The sequence below is a fragment of the Xiphophorus couchianus genome, chromosome 7, assembly GCF_001444195.1.
Source record: "Xiphophorus couchianus chromosome 7, X_couchianus-1.0, whole genome shotgun sequence".
In the NCBI taxonomy this organism is placed as follows: domain Eukaryota; kingdom Metazoa; phylum Chordata; class Actinopteri; order Cyprinodontiformes; family Poeciliidae; genus Xiphophorus; species Xiphophorus couchianus.
This window is the reverse complement of record NC_040234.1, coordinates 17,085,422-17,107,481: the sequence shown is the minus strand read 5'-3', so window position 1 is coordinate 17,107,481 and position 22,060 is coordinate 17,085,422. Positions and strand designations below refer to the sequence as shown.

At 37.7% G+C, this 22,060-nt stretch overlaps 1 protein-coding gene across 1 annotated transcript in view; it reads left to right on the top strand.

The window, feature by feature from the left end:
- The first annotated feature begins 790 nt into the window (after positions 1-790).
- Positions 791-22,060, top strand: part of b3galt1b (UDP-Gal:betaGlcNAc beta 1,3-galactosyltransferase, polypeptide 1b) — a 42,257-nt gene continuing 20,987 nt past the window's right edge. The window contains exon 1 of the mRNA XM_028024501.1: positions 791-860. The gene's annotated coding sequence lies outside the window, so the exon portion shown is untranslated. The remainder of the gene's footprint in view (positions 861-22,060) is intronic.

The window sequence follows — 22,060 nt, the reverse complement described above, 5'->3', positions numbered from 1 at the left end:
ATGCAAGTCCAGATCAGTTGACTGAAAAGAAAGGACTACAGAAACAGCCAGACTGAAATAGTCAGTGTTGTATTCAACAAAATAGAGATAGAATCTCGTTGCAAAAATACAGCAGTAAGTAGGCTACCCTCAATGCTAGGCATATAAAGTAAGCTTAGATGTAGTTCAACTTCTTTGGCAACTGTTGTCCTGCATGTACCAAAGATGTTAGATGATTATTCCCTTGGGCTTGTTGATAAAAGTAAAATCAAATTAACCTATTTATTTATGTATTCATGCGACAGACTGGCGACCTGTCCAGGATGTACCTCGCCTCTCGCCCGGAACCTTAGCTGGAGGCACCTGGACCTCTCCTGACCCCACTAGGGACAAGGGTGTTAGAAAATGGATGGATTTATGTATTTATTTATTTGCTTATCACCACTAATTTCATTTTACTGATTATTATTATTATTGTTGCTGCTGATGTTATTTAGTATCGTTACTCTTTATCAGCTATGACTATAATCAAATACCTCAGGTCACACAATATGTTGTTTTACTGGAGCTGTAACATCTGCAGCGCAGACGTGGGGAATGAAAACAGTTCGCACGGGCGGCTGACTAAAAAATTCTCCCACAGCCTCAATCTACCTTGCTACTACCGACTGCGGTCAAGCACAGCCTTCACTTTCTCCAATTGAGTGGATTGGTGAGGAATTTATCGGATTACACTCTGATTGGTCGGCTCCTCCTCGTTGAGCGGCGCGTCAGCCTCATTGCATCACCGTCATGATTCTGCCCCCCACCTCCTCGAGCTCTGGGATGCTGAGGCAGAACAGAAGCGTATCGGCGGCACCACGAGTGAGACGCAGAATGAGGTAGGGGCAGCAAGGATGGCTATTTTTATTTCCCATCTGCTATGGCGCGTGCATGCGCAGGTTGAGCTTTTTCTGTACGGTTGTGAAACGCAGTGAGTCGGGATGTTCCTACTTTTTGAAAGAATCCTGCAGTGTGGGGGATCCATCTATCCGCTACTTATGTGTCCTTCCTGGTCTCTGTGCGCTCAGCCGAGGTATTTCGGGCGTCTCCTCCTATGTGGCGCTTTTGATCTATGCTTATGTGCGTTAGGGTCATACCCATTTGGGTATTTAGCGACGCAGCTACTTAGACTCAATCCCCTGTGAGCACACACTGATCTCTGTCCTATTTGGCAGGGCTGCCACCTCTGCGCTCCGCGTTAGAACTGCGGAGGTTGTCCAGCTGGGCGATGAGGAACAGGAGCTGCATGGTGTTTAATGTCAAACTTTGAAAAACATCCCAGAACAGTCAGGACATCTAGATGTGTGTTTTTTTTATTCCGCTTGATCTCTAAAACATACAAACTTAAAACTTTCTCATTTTATTTAAGCTTGTCATTGCTCCCACTGAATGTAATCAGTGTAGTTGAGTGTGTTAGTGGACAGCCTCTGCCAAGTTTAAAGTAATACTGTAGAGATAAGGGCAACATATTTCTTTAATTTTAAATTATTTTAGGCAGTGGAAAACACCTCTTGATTTTAAAAAATCTGTGATTTAAAAAAAAATATGTAATGCTCTAACTTTGAATATCTAAAAGATGTTTCGGAATATTTGACTAAATTTAGATTTGCACCTGTCTTACCTATGCAATGACCTGTAGAAATTATTTTAAACTTTCTTCATCAAAACAGAAAGTCTTGAAAGTATTTTTCTATACTTTCAGAAAAGCTTTGTTCTGTTATCCCAATGTGGGACTATCACTACTATTTTAATGTGAAAATGTAGGCTATCATTTGTGAAATAAATACTATTCAAATCAGTATGACAACTACAAGAAGAAAAAAGTATGTTTAACACTTAGCTGTGTGGGAACTTTTCTTTACATGCTGACCACAGGTGAGGGTGTATTTTTGTTGCTAAACCCCTTGTTCACACCATGACACAGTGATTATGTGTGTTACTGTGTGCTTCTTGTGTGTGCTCTCACTAATCACTTTTCTCCACGTCTACTGTGTGTAAAGCCTTAATCCCCGATTTAAAGTACTACATCTTTGCTTAGTCAGTGTTGTCTGCCTTGTTGCACTGGGCTTACAGTCTGCAATTTATGTCAGTGTATTGAAATTCATTCCGAATAAATATTGTTGGAATATTTATGAGGCAACTGGCGAGGAGAAGAGATCACTTGGACTTTAGTACCCTAATCTGAAAGGATGAATGGATGATCATTGTTTGTTTAATTTTGAAATGCCTAATGCTACCTCTTAGCATATGCTATTTTAGATAATAATATACATAAATGAATGACAGACAAAAGCAGATGGGATTTGACTGCATGCCTTTTAATAGCAGACATGCATAGTTGGTGATGGCGTTTAAAAAATAAAGGAAATATCTATTAACTTTCTATTTGCTGTGGGATCCTTGACTGATTTTTGTTTCCAACCACATTCAAAAATGACAATGCTTTTTGAAGGGGAGATGAAATGTTTCAAGAAACAAAATAAGTCCAATTGCATTCTACTTTAATACTTGGGACAGATATTACCGCGTTTTGTGCACAACGGCTCTTGATTAACAGCAAAGGACCTTGTGAAAATCTACAGGGAAGAGAGTCCTGTCTGACCGGGGTTATTAATAAAGAGGTTATTAAAGAGGTTATTAATCCAAACGTAACATAAAAACCCAGATTACACTTTTTAAACACACTCAGGAACAAAGACCTTAATTTTTGGAAAGATTTGTTAAAAAGGGAGACTCTTTCAAGCTTGGAATATCAGCCAAACTGTGAGGAATGTGGGTGGCAGCATATGGAAATATTGAAGCAACATCTTTAGACTTCAGTCAGAAAGTTAAAGCTTAAGCAAAGACAGGTCCTCCAAATGCACACTGACTTAGTTATCCTGCCATATTAGTAACCATGTTGTTTATGGACAACAAAGTTGATGTTTTGGATTGGTGCTAATAAAGCTCTGATCTCAGTCTGTTGGAAAATTTGTTTGTCAGATCTGCCTACTAAACCTAACTCAGATACAGCCATCCTATCAGGAGCAATGGTCCAAAATTGATGCAGATTATTGTGTAAAGCTTGTGGAAGGACACTCACAACATTAAAATAAAGCCATGCTGTATAACAGGCAATTCCACCAATGTGTACATACTCTTAAAAACATAAAATACGAAAAGGTATCATCTGATTTATTGCCAGACAGTGAGCAAAAAGTCATGCACTTTAAATTAAGTGCATACAAATATTTGTTTTCAGGTGTATGTAATTAAAGGTAAGGGCAACTAAAGATCTTTGTTTTAGTGTGATGCTAATTTGTTCGTACAGCTGCTGGTTAAACTGTGGGTGTTTTAAGTTTTTGGTTGGCATTGCAGCAGTTTATCAACATTGTGGTGGGTATTAGCTAGAACAAATCCCCAATAAATGCTGTAAAAAAGTCAACTCTCCCTAAAATAAAGCTTTATTTAACCAGATTAGTCCCACTAAGATCAGATACCTCTTTTGCAAGGTTCAAGTCAGTAGCTGTATAATTGCAATAAAGGCAAAGAACACACATTAGAATTTATTCAGAGAAAACCCTTGCACGCACACAATGTGAAGGTTTGCAGCATATTTCACAATAAGTATAACTGTGCAAGCAGCTCCTGTTCCCAGCATTTGATAAAACAGTCTTTACTGATAGTAAGTTACACATTTCTAGTAACTTATTGTTCCCCATTTGACTCTAGGACTGTATTACGTCTTTGTAGTTTATTAAGCTTCCAGTTCAAATAAAATTCACATCCTTATTTTGATCTTAAGTTTAGATTTCAGTACATCCCTCAAGTGAAAATCCTTAAAATAGGTGCATTTTGTTTATTGATACTGTGGCATTTTTGACAGAAACAAATTCCCTAAGGCCCATTTGCAAGAAAGATAAATAGAATAAAACGGAACATTTGTTCAATCCAGTCTAATTTGTTTTAAACCAATACAGATCAATTGAGTCCAAATGCAATCTAACCAAACTCAGAAAATTAAATTTGAATTACAAATTTGCCAATTAGTTTTGAACATTTGGGAAATTAACATTTGCGAGGGGAGAAGGGAAGTCATACACAGTGAAGATAATAAACTCCCTTTTAAACTGAAGAAATCACAACAGGGCCAGATTGATTAAGCACAGCAATCATCCACAAATATCTAGGGGATCAGAGGAAAGAAAGGGGATATAAACAATCCTAAACCCCCCAGGCTTTTGATTCCAGCTGTTGGAAAAAAAAAAAATGGAAGAAAAACATTAAGTTATTGAAAACAACAGTAATATTAAACCCGTAAATGGAAAATAAAACATAAGTCAGCAGATACCATCGTACTAGCAGTCAGTATCTCTACCTTTCAAGAACAGGTGGCTTTATATTCTAAAACATTTTGTCGCATCTTCTTTTACTGTAAAATAAAAGTCCCAATATTATCGCAATTTCCCTACTAGAAAGGATTTTTCCCTTTTGTCAGCTAAACAGATTTATAAGACTGATATATTTAGGATTGGAGTACACTTTACTAAAAAAATATCCATTTTAATTTAAAAGGTATAGCCAACAACAGCAGCACTTGAGTAACAGAAACATTTGCTATGCATGAGAGGAAAATAAACCTATGAGCATGTTCAGCATGGACTTCTTTAACAGGTAACAAAAAAGTTTCCTTTTTGGGAGACCTTTCTAATCATTAACAGAGAGTTAAAGAAACAAATGAACTTCTCAATCATATCACAATTTATATAATACTTTCAATATTTGATAGTAAAGAAGAAAACTATTATGTTGTCAGTAAAATCTCAATGTGAGATACTTTTTAAACAATTGTGAGGTGCATGCAGAAATTGCAGAGCAATTCACATTGGACATGACATAACTAGGCTTGTTGTAATACTCCTGCACCCTGTAATTCCCTCTGAAAATACAAATGAAACTGACTCAAGTCCTCATATGGGCTGCTCATGAGAATGATATGAGTCATATATATAAATTCTGAATAACTGCTTTTGACAGCTTTAGGGGTTTGATATTTATTTTGTGATACTTGGTGAGATATTTATTATATAATGCAGTTTCCCCCATTATGTTGAACAGGTTTGTGTAAAATAGAAACAGAAATATCTCTGGATTGTATTTAAACCGGTCTACTCTACACTGCCTAAGTCTTTTACAGGTAAGGCGGAATATCATCAAATTCACTCTGGATTTAGCTCCAAGATATTTCTAGCCTCAGTTCTTCCATATCATGTTCTCATGTTCATATTGAGAAAAAGTTCATAACTTCATGTAAGGCCCTGCTACTGTTCAATCAGGCATCATTATTTTGTCCACATGTGGAGCTTAAGAGTCCAAAAATATATAAGTTGTTGAAATCATGAAATGTTGAATTTTAATGTAGAGGTTTGAGGACTGATATATTTTATTGAATTTAATATGAATGTGTTTTGTTTTGTCTTTTATAATAAGAAAGTACCTTTTCAAAATATTAGCCTTTTAAGATGCAACACATAAATAGCAGAGGCAGCCGGTTATATTACAAGAACCCCAATTAAACAACAACATATCTCTGTAATTGATGTTTTATATGCATTATGCTATGTTATGTAGACTTTTATCACAAATTTCTATACATTTTTTTATTTGTTATATGTTTTAAATAGTTTATATTGTTTTACAAAAAAAAAAAAACATTGGGAAAGCCAAGTTTAGCAGCACTAAGTGTTAGGGCAGCATGATTGGTTATCAGAGGCATGTTTTCTACTTATTTTATTGATTATCAGATAGCAAGCTGCTGGCTAATAAGATTGAGACAAAGTCAAGCAATGCATTGTTAGAGACTCAGAGGTCACAGTAGAAATAGGCTGTTTGCACTAAACCGATCTCTTGATCAACTTGATATTCTATTGGTTGTGATTTATTTTTCAGTTTTTTGTTAGTAAATTTATTTTGTTGGAAAATAGTTTTCTTTCTGACTGTTTGGTTGCAGATTATTGTGTAGGTTACATCTGGATTAAACATGATTAAGCTGATTGAGTTCTTGTTTGAAAGGCTTGACACGTCCCAGTGTATCCAGCATAGATTGGGGTCATTAAAGACTTTAGTCTAATTATGAGCACACCTTCGTTACATATGTCGGTTTTCACATTATTGTATTGGAAGTATTGGAAGGTACAAAACTGCAAGAGTCATAGGTCATAAAAGAAGGTTTATTGAGTTTAAGGGCTACTACAGTGTATAAGGTACAACCTGGAGATATTCATTTTATTTTCTGTGATTCTAGCTTAACCTTGTGATTGTTTTCTATTTTCTTTGATTAGAATCTGCCATTACAACTACTTGAAGAAGATTTTAATTAATTTTCTCTAGATGGATTTGATAGAAAACACTACTCAATGAAAGTGTTGTTAGCAGGTATGAAATACATCACATTTTATTAACTTAATAAATGATTACCCTGTATGTAAAAACTGACTGAATGATATATTTTGCTAGGTATGCTTGACATGGAAATAAAATTTTTATCTCAGCCTGTATCTACTTGTTTACTTTAAAACATCAGTTGAAGGAGCAGCTAAACCTGGACATGGTAACTGCTTTATAATACATCCTGAAACAAAGTAGAATTTAATCAGCTCAAGCGTGCCCAGCAGATGGAAAATAGTTTGAAATGAAAAACTAATTAATCCAGTTCTTATATAATTTTTGGAGCTTGCAGACATCAAGTAATGATGGAAAATTCTTATCCTAATAGATTTTTTAGGGATAAAGAAAACATAATAATCCCCATTTCTGCCTTGTGCAATAATACTTGGCACCCGAGATTTGGACAAAACAACAAAAACATGGTAGAGAAATCAGAGGAGTAAAAGGATTGTATTGAATTTTCATAAATATTAGAATAGAGCTATTCACAATTAAAAGAAATTATCAGAAACATCTTACCTTTACTTTAGGAGGGTTTAGGTTCCATTTCTGTTGTCCAGTCCACTGCTTTCCAGCACTTGCATTGAAAACAAAATGTGATCTAAAAAAGAAGAAAATTAAAAACATGCTAAAGTGCAGTCTGTCTATTCTACAAACCTTGTTATTGTTTTCTGTTTTTATATGAAAACCAGGTGAAACCTTGTTAATCTGAGTTTTATGTCATAATTATTCCCAGAGGTAGTGAAAAAGGCTTTTACATGTCGTTCACCTAAAATTATGGGGGATGACTTTACTTTTCCTCTGATTTGAGGATGCCAAGTGTTTATGGTATCCAGCTTACCTCCTGCTCTTAGCACCCACTTATATTCCATATTTATGGAACTGGCTGCTTCTTTTATTTATACATTTAGATCTGTATTTTGTTGCCAAACTATCAGTGTTTAACTCTGTCCGCTAAGTGATTCTTTCCGTATTTAACCCATAATCACCATGGCATTCTCCTGTTTTTCATTGATTTGTTATTGTGTCTTAATGTCTGCATTTCTCTCTTTAATAATTCAGATGCTCTTACACTGCTACTGTAATTGCTTTTTACTTTTGTCTGCATCTTTTAGGTGAACTCTTAAGCACACAAAGAGTTTCCTTTTATCGTTGTTGATATTTGATTTATATTTGTTTGGATTAAATATACTCCTTATTGGCCTTTTTTATATATATATTTTTTCTATTATTTGTTGTAGTTTTGCCACAAACAACAGCACAATCCTCCAGCTTTTACATGAGAATCATGAGATTGAAATTGACACTCCAAGTAAAATGAGCATGTAACCAACAATTATGACATTTATGCAGGATTAAATGAATACATTTTACAATTTCCTACAGTTTTATCTATTTTTCTGTGACAAATAGTGAAGCTGTGTTTTGCAGTAAAGTATTTAGTAACAAGTCCATTCCATGAGTGGTTTAAAGGTGCCTTACTTGAAGAATGATTGTGAACAGGGTCCTTTTGCAGTGTGACTTGATTTCCCCAGTGACTCTCCAGCAAAAGTATATTTTATTGCTGTGGAAAAAAAATCACTGTGCACAAATTCTATATAGGATGTGACCTTCAAGTTAAGAAAAAGAGAAGTTACAACACAACACCTATTTTGTTCCTGTCACTTTTTTGCTTTCTTTTATACCTTGTTGAAATTGTAAACTAGTTCCATTTACATTTAGATTTAACAAATATGAAATACAGTGTTTTATATTATTTGTGCTAAAGGTGCAATAATACACTGAGAGGGTGGTTAATGGTTGTTTGGATGCTGGAGTTGTAGAGTGGATCTGTCTAATGCACTGCTGGAGATACTCTCTTGTCCCTCCATCTTGCTCGTTGGATGATAGATGGATATTTCCAGTAGAGGTGTTTTTAAATCAGTAGGTGATACTGCCGATTGTCACAAATAGTAAAATCATCTATTTAACTGATTCATTCATCCTGTCAGATTATAAATGTGTAGTGATACACATATGTTTCGTTGATTAACTTGTAATTACATTAGAAAAAAAGAAGAAAAGAAAAACTAAGCTAATTTAACCAAAAAAGGGTTTTTGTTTTGAGTTGTATAGTCACTCACCCCTTCCCTCTCCCCACTCAAACAAACTCCTCAAAGTCTTTTTGTCTCACTGTTACCACAAAACCCAAATGGGACACCGGTAAATGAATCAGAATTCTGTTTATTAACGTCTGTATGTGAAGCAATATCTGTTGTAATGTTTACTGTGGTAAGATTTGTGTACTGCTTTTTCAAAAAGCGACAGCAGGATTTTAATAACTATTGAGTTCATTTTATTATTCATTTTTAAATCTGGCTTCTGAGACATCCCTGAGGACCTTGCTTTTTTCATTTTTCTTTCTTTGCACCAAAATTGCCTCCAGTTTTCAGCAGATGGTATGTTCCCCACACAATTTGTGTAACGCAAACAGCTATATTTTTTTCAAAATTCAAACCATTTTGCCCTGGGTGTTATTGAAATAAATAAACAAAAATAGGGAGGAGTATCCCCAAACATTCACATTAAATCTCAATTTTATTTTATGAGCTTTATCTCCATTCCAAATGAAAAGAAATGCAACCTAAGCTTGCACTCTCTTATTCACTATGTGGTTTATTGTATCTAGAATCTTTCAACATCAACGGCAGACTTGGGTTGTCCCAGTGGAAATTTATAATCTTTTAACAGTATTTGGACTACGGACAAAGCTGAGACATTCATTAACGTTTCAACAATTCTGGATGTTTTTTTTTTTGTGTTGTGAGTTAAGAAATTGTTTTCTGGTAGTAAAGAACATTTTAAAAAATACATCTAGTGGTATTGTAACTGTACAAAGTGGCCTTAAAGGGATCAAGCTGACTTTTAAGATGTATTCTGAAATACCTTTCTTCAGTTTCTGTTCCCTGGTAAAGCATCTTTTGTGCACAGGTGGGAAGCAATTTGATGCCTAGCAATATATCAAGGTTGAGTTTATTTATATGTATGTGCATTCCTCTGTCACAGCATTCTCTGCATTACCTCACCATTTTTTTGGCATGCTATTACTTGAAAGCTTTTCCAACATGAATACACTTGATGCCAATGAACCTTTTAGTTTCCGCACCATTAAATTTGAGTTTTAATTAATGTGCATGAGAGAGAGATATTGTAATATGCAGTTATGAATGTGTCTGAGTTAATCACAAATCATTTTGTGTTGATGGAAGAATGGATGGTATGAAATAATGAATCTAATTGTCTGCATCTGTTTACAAAAGACTTCTTTTGAAAAAAAAATGATCATGAGAAGAAATCAGTGTTTTCTCGTGGAGGAAATGACCATTATGTTGCTACCGGTAGCCTACACAGGCTACACACTTATGAGCCTACGCAGGCTCATAAGTTCATAAGAACATATGTTCTCTTATTTAAAATCACCCTAAAACAGTCTCAAGTAATTGTTACATATGAGGTTGAGACATCAATGGCTTCATTAGTCAGTTCATTAAGAGATGCAATTTAGCCATTCAGACAAATTTCTCATTTTTTATTAACAGGCCACATGCTTTATTGGGGCTTATCTATACGGCTTATGTAGACAGCGAAGAAATGTATTTATTTATTTATATATTTTTTATGTGAAAGAGACTGATAAAATTAACCTAGATCATTATCTCAAAACAATATGATGCATCGTGCTGATTATAATCACAACCAATTAGTATCACCCGTCAAAGGTAAATCTTTCTCCAACCTCTTATGTTGCACCTGTTAATATGCATTGCAAAATTATGCATTGCAAAATTATCTATGCCTATGAAAAATGTCCACATTATTTTTTTCACACCACAGTTACACACTTCAATTTATTTTACTCAGTTTTAAGAGATAGTCCAACACAAAACCGCAGCACACACTACTGGGAAAGTAGAAAGAAAATGAAGTCTTTATGTAGATGTGCAAAACATACATTGAAAGGCTAACAGCTGCAGGTCCAGCAAAATGTGTTTCCACAAAGTACGGATAAAAGGGCCGAATATAAATGCAGAGCAAGCACTCCAATTTTTATTTGTAAAAATATTTAAAAACAATTCATCATTTGCCTTCCACTTCACAGTTATACTACGTGGTGCTGGTCCATCAGTTAAAATTCCAATAAAATACATTCAGGTTTATGTTCGTTATGTGGAAAGGTGTCGCAGTCTGTATAGTTCTGCAAAGCACACCAATTCCTTCTTGGTTTAAAATATATATTCCTTATTGTAGCATAAGCTTTGTAAGCATTAGTGAACTGTGTCTTTAATAACTGAAAAAACCCTACTGCACTTTGACTTAAAGAGACATATTTCTGCAAGTGAGTCAAGGAACACTTGCTTTTGCATAGCTCCAGTAATTATTCTTCTCACAGCAATTTTATTTGATCAAACCAGCACTTGTCAAAAATACATCATATGTTAATGATGGAGTTATGAGAGATGTCACAATTAGAAATAGCAGAGCTAACAAATTAAAAAGATATTTATGATCTATAGATTAAGACTGTTGCAAGCAAACAGTAACATATCAAATTTGTAGAGCTGCAAAAAAGTAAAATTGGGAATAATGTTTTCTGTCTTGAAAAAGATATTAAAATCACATGCAGAAAGAGGCTATATGCATGTCTCAGACTTTTGCAAATATGTATGCCTTTATATAAGAAAATCTGTTAATCACACCACTATTTTAAAGTGAACTCATATTTCCACATATTTAACAGGACAGACCCATATGCAGCTCATGAAAGACTAGTGTATAAAAAACATTAAAGATTAACCTCACAACCTGCTCTTCCTGTAGTCATCATGCATACATGCAAAAGGTCACATCTCCAAAAATGATGAGATGTGAACATGGAAACCATTATAAATGCACATCCAAAAGAGCTTTTCACTGCAATTTTAGTCCGGAACCCAGTCCGATGATCGACCACTCAAAAACTCAAACATCTCTTATTTTTACTTTCTATTAGGGAGGCCCTACCATATTTCACTAAAAAAAAACTCTTCGGTGTAAATGCTGGCACTGACTGAACACTCAAAATGTGTTGTTTTCAGTAGAACTGAAATGAAGTCAGATGCAGCAGAGATAGATGAAAGAGATGTTATGAAACTACTTAAAAAGAAAATCTATTTTTCTTTGCATTGTCTTGATCAGGAATCTCCAGCTACAGTCCTGAAGAGCTGGCATCCTGCAGTTTATCAATGAATCCCTGCACCATCACACCTGCATCAAAATAAAACAACTCATTACCTGGCCTCTGTAGAACTGGTAGACATTGGGAGGTAATTGAGACATTTGATTTAGTCATGTTGGAGCACAGATGTATCCAAATGTTGCAGGACATGGACTCTTGAGGTCTGGTGTTGGAGACCCATAAGCATGGAGACTCTTGTGGTGTCTTGACTGCACATCAGATCTGAGTGTATTTCTTGGTTTTAGCAATATATCCCAGAAGATTTCATTTACATAAATAATGTTTTATGATACTTACATTCTGGTATTAGATCACCATGAGTTCAGCGAGTCCGTGTTCTGTCTTTCTTTTGTGAGGCTCCTGACATTGGTGCTCCCTGATCAAGAATTGGACTTATATTCGAATTATTATGAAGGTCATATGATTTGGGTCATATGTGCAATGTGCTGAGATTGCAGACTGCAGGGTGCCACATATATGGAGATTAATCCCAGTAAAGAGCAGTTTCAAGGTTTTGTGTACACGCGATGATTATACTATAGACAATCTCCTGTACTTTACTGCTATTTTAGCAATGCTAGCAACACTAGACGCGCTGAATGCTAAAACTGTTAAAATTTTTATCTTTGTTTTAAAATACTGTTACCCCATTTTACAATAACTTCTATCTCAGACAAATGTGTGACGTCATCTTTTCTCCTATAATAAGAATAATAGTAAAACCGTATTCACTGCCTCCTCTGAGATGGAATGCTTAAAGGGAAGTGAGCTATTTTAAGGTTAAAGCAAACAAAAGAGGTTGGTACAGAGGAAAAATAGGACTGTTTTTTACTCCCGGCAAAAACAAGCTTTTTGTAAAAAAGAATATTTTTTGAAAATAAATATAGCTTTACAGCTGTTGTGGTGCAAAATTGCCTGACCAGCCTGAGGAGAAGCAAAAAGTAATTTCTGCAGCCAAGTTACTTACTGCAGGCGGCAGGAAAAAAACAGCTTTGACAGATCAAAGAATTGTTCATTTACATACTGAGGACATTAGCATGTAAAAACATTCATATATTTGAGAAAACGTGAGGATGCTACATTTAATCCCCTTGAAAGGGCAAACAGATAAAATCTGTCTGTGGTACAGGTTGATGTTATTTTCTCACATAAATCATTTTCAAGAATACACAAAGGACCCTGTCACTGTTGTTCATGCCAAAGACATTCTAATATCCTTCCAATAATTAATAAGTGAAGAAAAATGTGAGGAAAGAGGAAAAGTTTATTTTGTTGCCACGAGACTTATACTGAAATATTATGTGACTCTGCTACACTCAAATGACAACAAATGAAAAATATTTAACAGAAATCTAATTTAGTTAATAAACTCATGCAGTCTTTTTACATTGAGAGAGTAAACTCAGTTTTAAAGTTTTAAAATAATCTAGTTTGTACCAGATTGAGGTTATTTAGATTTCACTCGTAAAAAACTATAAACAGTACACTCAACCATGTTATTATTTATTACACAAGCATGAAATTAAACTCTACAGAAAGTAAACTCCAAAACCTTTCACACATACAAAAAAGTACAAGAATCTAGATGGGCTGTCCTTTCGTTTTACTATGAAGTTATTAGTATGAAATAAATGAATTTTTAAGTGTAAAATGTAACTTGCAAGACCTTGTATCTTTTTATGTGTATCTTTTTAGTGCTATCATAAAAGTGCCACGTTGAATAATAATATTGTGATTAAAGATCCTTAAGGGTGATCTAGGATTTCCTGTTCTATAAGTACTGATAAGTAGGAGCACTGATTGTTCTTTTAGAGAATATTAATGTCTTTTATGCCAGCCGATATGTATTGTTGGTCATTTCATCTAGTTGGGAACCTCCGTAATTAAAGAGATTAGCCAATAAAACAGTGCACTTAAATTATCATGAAATATTAAAAAATCATGAAAAGAACAAGTCTAAAATGCATGATATACACAAAAGCCTATCAAAAAAGACGCATCCATGCTTTCTATTTACACACTCTATCCCTTGTGTCTTTTTTAAGAATAGAGAAAAGACTAATTGAAATTCGATTTTAGGTAAAAAGGACATTTCTTGCTTGAGAAAAGAAATCTGGCACTTTCGTTTAAGGTGCAAAAATAATTGGACAGAAGATAAATTAATATGTGTGATGGGTGGCGGCCAAGGGAGGGGGCCCTGGCGGTCCGATCCTCGGTTGCAGAAACTGGCTCTTGGGACGTGGAATGTCACCTCTCTGGTGGGGAAGGAGCCGGAGCTAGTGCGTGAGGTCGAGAGGTTCCGGCTAGAAATAGTCGGTCTCACCTCGACGCATGGCTCTGGTTCTGGAACCAGTCTCCTTGAGAGGGGCTGGACATACTTCCACTCTGGAGTTGCCCAGGGAGAGAGACGTCGGGCAGGAGTGGGCATACTTGTTGCTCCCCATCTCGGCGCCTGTACGTTGGGGTTTACCCCGGTGAATGAGAGGGTAGCATCCCTCCGCCTACGGGTGGGGGGACGGGTTCTGACTGTCGTTTGTGCTTACGGGCCGAACGACAGTTCAGATTACCCACCCTTTTTGGAGTCCTTAGAGGGGGTACTGGAGAGTGCTCCTCCTGGGGACTCCCTTGTTCTGCTGGGGGACTTCAACGCTCACGTGGGCAACGACAGTGAGACCTGGAGGGGCGTGGTTGGGAGGAACGGCCCGCCCGACCTGAACTCGAGCGGTGTTCTGTTGCTGGACTTCTGTGCTCGCCATGGATTGTCCATAACGAACACCATGTTCAAGCATAAGGGTGTCCATATGTGCACTTGGCACCAGGACACCCTAGGCCGCAGTTCGATGATCGACTTTGTCATCGTTTCATCGGATCTGCGGCCGTATGTCTTGGACACTCGGGTGAAGAGAGGTGCGGAGCTGTCCACTGACCACTACCTGGTGGTGAGTTGGCTCCGGTGGTGGGGGCGAAAGCCGGTCAGACCTGGCAGGCCCAAACGTGTTGTGAGGGTCTGCTGGGAACGTCTGGCGGAATCCCCTGTGAGACGGAGCTTTAACTCCCATCTCCGGCAAAACTTCGAACACGTCCCGGGGGAGGTGGGGGACATGGAGTCTGAGTGGACCGTGTTCCGTGCCTCCATTGTCGAGGCGGCCGATCGGAGCTGTGGCCGCAAGGTTGTCGGTGCCTGTCGCGGCGGCAACCCTCGAACCCGTTGGTGGACACCTTCGGTGAGGGATGCCGTCAGGCTGAAGAAGGAGTCCTATCGAGCCTTTTTGGCCTGTGGGACTCCGGAAGCAGCTGATGGGTACCGGCGGGCGAAGCGGCATGCGGCTCGGGCGGTTTGCGAGGCAAAAACTCGGGCGTGGGAGGAGTTTGGAGAGGCCATGGAGAAAGACTTCCGCACGGCTTCGAGGCGATTCTGGTCCGCCATCCGGCGTCTCAGGGGGGGGAAGCGGTGCAGCACCAACACCGTTTATAGTGGGGATGGTGTGCTGCTGACCTCTACTCGGGACGTTGTGGGCCGGTGGGCAGAGAACTTCGAAGACCTCCTCAATCCCACCAACATGCCTTCCACTGAGGAAGCAGAGTCTGGGGACTCTGGGTTGGGCTCTCCAATCTCTGGGGGCGAGGTCGCCGAGGTGGTTAAAAAGCTCCTCGGTGGCAAGGCCCCGGGGGTGGATGAGATCCGCCCGGAGTTCCTTAAGGCTCTGGATGTTGTAGGGTTGTGTTGGTTGACGCGACTCTGCAATATCGCATGGACATCGGGGGCAGTTCCCCTGGACTGGCAGACTGGGGTGGTGGTCCCCCTGTTCAAAAAGGGGGACCGGAGGGTGTGCTCCAATTATAGAGGGGTCACACTCTTAAGCCTCCCTGGCAAGGTCTATTCAGGGGTCCTGGAGAGGAGGGTCCGTCGGATAGTCGAACCTCGGATTCAGGAAGAGCAGTGTGGTTTTCGTCCTGGTCGTGGAACACTGGACCAGCTCTACACCCTCAGCAGGGTCCTGGAGGGTGCATGGGAGTTCGCCCAACCAGTCTACATGTGTTTTGTGGACTTGGAGAAGGCGTTCGACCGTGTCCCTCGGGGAGCCCTGTGGGGGGTTCTCCGGGAGTATGGGGTACCGGGCCCTTTGATACGGGCTGTCAGGTCCCTGTATGACCAGTGTCAGAGTCTGGTCCGCATTGCCGGCAGTAAGTCGGACTCGTTTCCGGTGAGAGTTGGACTCCGCCAGGGCTGCCCTTTGTCACCGATTCTGTTCATCACTTTCATGGACAGAATTTCTAGGCGCAGCCAAGGTGTTGAGAGGATCCGATTTGGTGGCCTTAGGATCTCATCTCTACTTTTTGCAGACGATGTGGTCCTTTTGGCTTCATCAGATCGTGATCTGCAGCTCTCGCTGGATCGGTTCGCAGCCGAGTGTGAAGCGGCCGGGATGGGGATCAGTGCCTCCAAATCCGAGGCCATGGTCTTGAGCCGGAAAAGGGTAGAGTGCCTTCTCCGGGTCAGGGGGGGTGTCCTGCCCCAAGTGGAGGAGTTTAAGTATCTCGGGATCTTGTTCACGAATGGGGGAAGAAGGGAGCGGGAGATCGACAGGCGGATTGGCGCAGCGTCTGCTGTCAAGCGGGCGCTGTACCGGTCCGTCGTGGTGAAGAGAGAGCTGAGCCAAAAAGCGAAGCTCTCGATTTACCGGTCGATCTACGTTCCTACCCTCATCTATGGTCATGAGCTTTGGGTCATGACCGAAAGAACGAGATCGCGGATACAAGCGGCCGAAATGGGTTTTCTCCGTAGGGTGGCTGGGCTCTCCCTTAGAGATAGGGTGAGAAGCTCAGTCATCCGGGAGGGACTCAGAGTAGAGCCGCTGCTCCTTCACATCGAGAGGAGCCAGTTGAGGTGGCTTGGGCATCTGGTCAGGATGCCTCCTGGACGCCTCCCTGGTGAGGTGTTCCGGGCACGTCCCACCGGGAGGAGGCCCCGGGGAAGACCCAGGACACGCTGGAGGGACTATGTCTCTCGGCTGGCCTGGGAACGCCTCGGGATTCCCCCGGAGGAGCTAGAAGAAGTGGCTGGGGAGAGGGAAGTCTGGGCCTCCCTTCTGAAGCTGCTACCCCCGCGACCCGACCTCGGATAAGCGGAAGAAGATGGATGGATGGATGGATAAATTAATATAAGGCTGCACTGCAGTGTTTTTAGTGTGTTACAATGATAGCCATAGCACAACAACCCCTCTTTTGGTGGGTGATTTCAAGCAGCTACTTATAAAGTCTCTGCTTATCTATAATAAGTGCATCCACAGGACTTTAGGGTAGGAAGTGAATGGTGTTCACCTTCCACAGCTTTCTCATTAGCCATGTTTCTTTTTTTCTCTCTCAGGTTATATGGTAACACTGTGCTACCATATAAGACCTGAGGACACAAACATCTATGAGCTTACTGAACACACGAGCTTTCAGAGGAGGAAGTTGAATCTCTCATTGAAAAAGATTTATTTTAAACAAGCTGTGTAAACAATGTCTGAGTATGAAATAGAGTGGATAACAGTGCATGTGCTGACCTGGAATCAATGTTGGTTTCTTTTAAGGGTAAATGTAAGGCAAAGCTGACTAAGTGCTTTTACATGTTCCCATTTGCTCCAGGTCATCATTTTCTTTGAGTGTCACATCAACAATGATGTCTGACAGCAGGGACAGGTTGAAAGATAAAGGTTAATTACTCTGCGTCCATGTGCCCAAAGATTATAATCCTTCGGTCTGTGCAGTAATTGGTTTTCAAGAAGAGTACCTTCTTAATTGCTTTGTTGACAGGTTATGTTTCAGGTTACATGGATAAAGGGTGTGTTGTTGTGTTTGTTATGACCACAGTGTTTATGCCTTTTGAGTGTTAAGAACATTATCATTTCTTATACCGATATATTAAAGTTGCTCACAAGTCTTTTTTTTTTTCAAATCAATTATAAAATTTCTAAATCCTGAAATTAGTGTTCTCTTACCAGATGCCATCTAATCTTTCTATAACACTGTTGCAGTAGGTGAATATAAATCGTGTTATCCTCAAAGACATTCAGAACATTTAATTAAACATGCATTAAGTTTCTGTAAATAATTATGAGAATAGATGATCCATAATATTTATCCCATTAGAAAAATGTAGACTCATTCAGGTCTCAACAGAAAGCACAATATAATGTATGATATGAATTTCAAAATAGAGCTGGGCACAATGTGAAGTAAATGGGGAATCAATATACATTTTCTGAATGATCAGAGCACAGAGTACTTTAGGTTCCTTAAGTATTTTTATTTTTTTAATGGCGTTGGCTTGGAGAATAAGATGTCAGAGGTAGATTAAATTTAATTTGTTCAAAAACAGCTGGACGTCATTTATTCTGGTGTTCAATTTGAAATACATATGTGTGGTCAGTATTGTTAGTCAAATACATCCTTTACAGAGTTGTGGCTTGCTTTCATCATAGCGCTAGGAATATCATGCAATTATAATAACAATATTAAAGGGAACATTAGTATTTTTAAAGTCACTTTGACACAGGTGATAATTTTTTTTTTAGATTACATGCCTTAATCGTAACATGGAGAGAAATAATAGGGTAGACAAGATGCATTTGCTACAAGATAGCATTATACCAAAGTGTGCAAAAACAATATCTGTGTGAAATGCAACAATGTATCAATAGACATTTTTAAAATAATAATAAATAATAAATAAATAATAAAATTTTAATAGCTTAACTGATTCTAGATGACATTTATTTTGTTTTCTGGGCAAAGACTAAACACAAGTAAAAAAAATTTAGGCAAATGTGTCACCAATCATTCTGACTGTGAGATTAAAAAAAGTTGCTAGGAAAGCTTTATTTAATCTTTGATTTACACATTGCTGCACCCACCCTCCATTTCCTATTTGCCACAGTCTGTACACAGATATGTTTCATAATGTCAGTAACACTTCAGTGCCTTTAGATCTGACTAGGTATGTTTTTGCTGCATTTCTGCTGCCTCTTGAATATTTTCTCTACCGTCCCTCATTTAAGAGTATCAGTAAAACTGACAAGACGAAATTATAGACAGTAAGTAAGATAGATCTACTACAGTAATTATTCTGCAGTTCAATTTCACTCATCACTGCCTGTCACTTCAAGCTTATATCTGCACGATGTAACTTTGTTTCGACAGTGCTGAGCTGCATGTTGGAGGAATCCACTTAAAGTTGGTGAATTACCAATAAGTTAGCTTAAAGCAGCTACTAAAAAACAAAAATAAAAACAGAGACAAATAGGAGATTCCACTTCCAGTGGTGTTAGATGAGACTTGCTTTGTTGTTAGTACCAAAAGAGGTTAAGAGACAGGGGAAAAGCCAGAATAACTGTTTAATAATTCACCAATGTAAGAAAAGAAGTACCTGAAAATGAACTTTTACTGACCTCCTCATTTCTGAAAATGTCAGCAAACACTTCACTCTGTGCAAGAGATGCTGGGAGGTTGCTGCTGCTTCAGCGAGACATGAGAGGGGCAGGTTAGCTGGAGGCATTGTGACTTTCTCCCCAATACACTGACCCTTTGTTTGTAAATCTATCTTGTCAAAATTTCCTCCAGAAAAGAGTCCTAAACTTTTCTGAGTCCTAAACTCTTTTCTGGAGGACTGTTTTTTTTTTGTTTTTGTTTTTTGGCTACTGGTACAAACAGAGACACGACATGCATTGATCTATCTTTCGACTGATGGTCTGTTTCCTGACCTGAACAGCTAGGATTGATGTTGTTGGCTGTATCATATAAGGGAATGTGATTGAAGTGCACTGTTTTTAGAAATAATGGATGTTACATCCACTGAAATGTGACAGGTCAAGCATCTGACATGATGCAGTGCTATTAGGACACTTTATAACAAAAATGTTTATAGATTGACTGGTTAAAGCAAGATTGTTAAAAGGTTCTTCTGTTGCATATTACACTTTTTACCTTATTAAAGCCTTTTTGTGGTTAATGGAACATTCAAAAATATTTTGCACCAAACAATCCAGTTTTCTCTTTTCTCAGCGGGACATGAATCATTTTTTATTATAAAAGAAACACAAATAAGTATCCTGTATTTTGAAATATATTTAATTTTTCTCTTTTTTAGAGATGTACCTAGGGTTAATAGTTCTGAATAATTAATTTCACTAGCACATTTAATTATGAACTTAAAATGAGAGAAAATCCCATATGACTTCAGAAGCACATTTTGCTTCTTCTTAAGTAGTTTCAATTTGGATAATAACACTCTACATCATTTCTGTTGAGATAGCATGAAAAGAAACACCATTTATTATTCTGACATATTCTACAGAAACATCATATTTACCTTCAGGTTTGCAATATTTCAGAAAAGATTTAAGATTTGCTTTTTACATCTTACTTCATTATTATTCACTGCCTGAATGCACTTTACCTTTCTTTATTTAACTACATATAAATATCTTGTGTGGGCTTGTCATTCTTTGGGGATGGTGCTTTTGTATTTTAACTACTTCACACATAAATGTTTTTTGAACAGTTCAACTATACTATAATTATTCTGTTTCAACTACATTTGGTTTTTCACGTTTTATCTTATTGAGTTTTTTAGCAACATAAAAACTTTCAATATTAAAAGTTAGGTATCTTAAATTAGTTTTAATCAAACTAAAATGTGGATGGAAATGAAAGAGCACAAAGCAGTGTTGAATAGTTTAATGCAGCTTTAAGAAACTAATGAAATTCTAATTCATCTGTACAGATAAATTAGTTAGCTATTTCTGATGGGATGCTCTTCTAAATTGGCATATTAAAAGAAATATCTGCCCGTTTTTTCAGGTAAAAAGAATGTTTAGTTTTCCTTACCCAAAACAACATAAAGCCATGGATAGAAGAAAGTAATGTGTATGAAAACTGCAATGTAAATACATATGCACATTGTCTCATGTAATTGTATTTTAATTTGGATTGCAAGTATTTATTTCTGCAGCACACGAGTCCTGAGGTGGATCTGTGCTTTGTCTTAGGCACACAAGCCAGCAGCATCATTTTTCATTCCCAACATTAATCCACATTTCTCTGAACTTGAAGTACTGGCATCTGATTAATGGGAAGTAGTTAGCTTCTCTATGTTATCCCTCTTGGCAGTAATCCAATCATATGATGGATGTACTCTAAATTTACTTTGTTGAGTCAGAGTTAGTTATACAATTTTTTTGGACCTCTCATATATAAAAATGTAATGCATTTCTTTTTGGTGTCAGTTATGTCAATGAAAGAAGAGGTTATATTCACAGAAGTAAAAACTGAAAGTGAAAGGGATTGCCTATATAAAAAGAAATTATGGATGGACCAACTGTATATCAAGTGCTGCTAAACGTGTTCAACTGTTTAAAGTTAATAGGCTAACTGTTTTCTTCAGTATTATTGTTACTTCAAGTTAAAGGCTGGCTCAGGCCACAAGTTTTGGGTGACTAATTTTGATTTTGCACTGAAAACCTCAGCTGATTTTTGTAAATCATTTCATTTAAAAGGTTTATAGATCCAGGCTTGAGTAGAAAGTTGCAGAAATTATTAACAAACTATAGTTGACTGCTATTGGGTGTTGCCATTACATTATAGTTGTGTCTGCTTCAAATCAATCTGAAAACAACTAGTTAGCAATTAGGCTTTTTGCAAAATATCAACTTTTGTGTGATTGAAAACTGTGGAAATCATGGCTGCTGTTGATACACACACACCAATCAGAGTTTTGCAGCCATTTTTTTAATTATTTAATTCTGATACATATTTTATCTAATGCTAATTTCTATTCATCAGCTACAATCTAAGAAGACAGCACGGAAAGTATCTTATGTTATCCGTCCTACATTGAGTATTTATTGCTTTTTCATATTGCGTAAGGAAGAGATGAGTCACTGCAAAATAGAATTTTACTCTTTTAAAAGATTATTGACAAACTAGCATCTAGTTTTAGCAGTTAGCGCATCTACATATATATATCTATATATATATATATATATCTATATATATATATATATATATATATATATATATATATATATATATATATATAGATATATATATAGATATATATATGTGTGAACCAGTAAAACTGGGGGAGTATTTCATCCCCACCCTACTACCTAAATTTGCTTGATATACAAAGGCTGTAGAAAGGCTCGAAGCAAGATCAAGCCAGTTTTGACATCTGGAAATGGCAGCAGAGGCAGACTGTTCCTTCTACTCTTTGTGTTGACTCAGAGCCCCAACTTATTGAATGCAAATGTATATTTCATGACAGACTGTTGGAAGGAAGAGGAAAGAGGTCAGTAAATCGAAGAGAACCTGTGC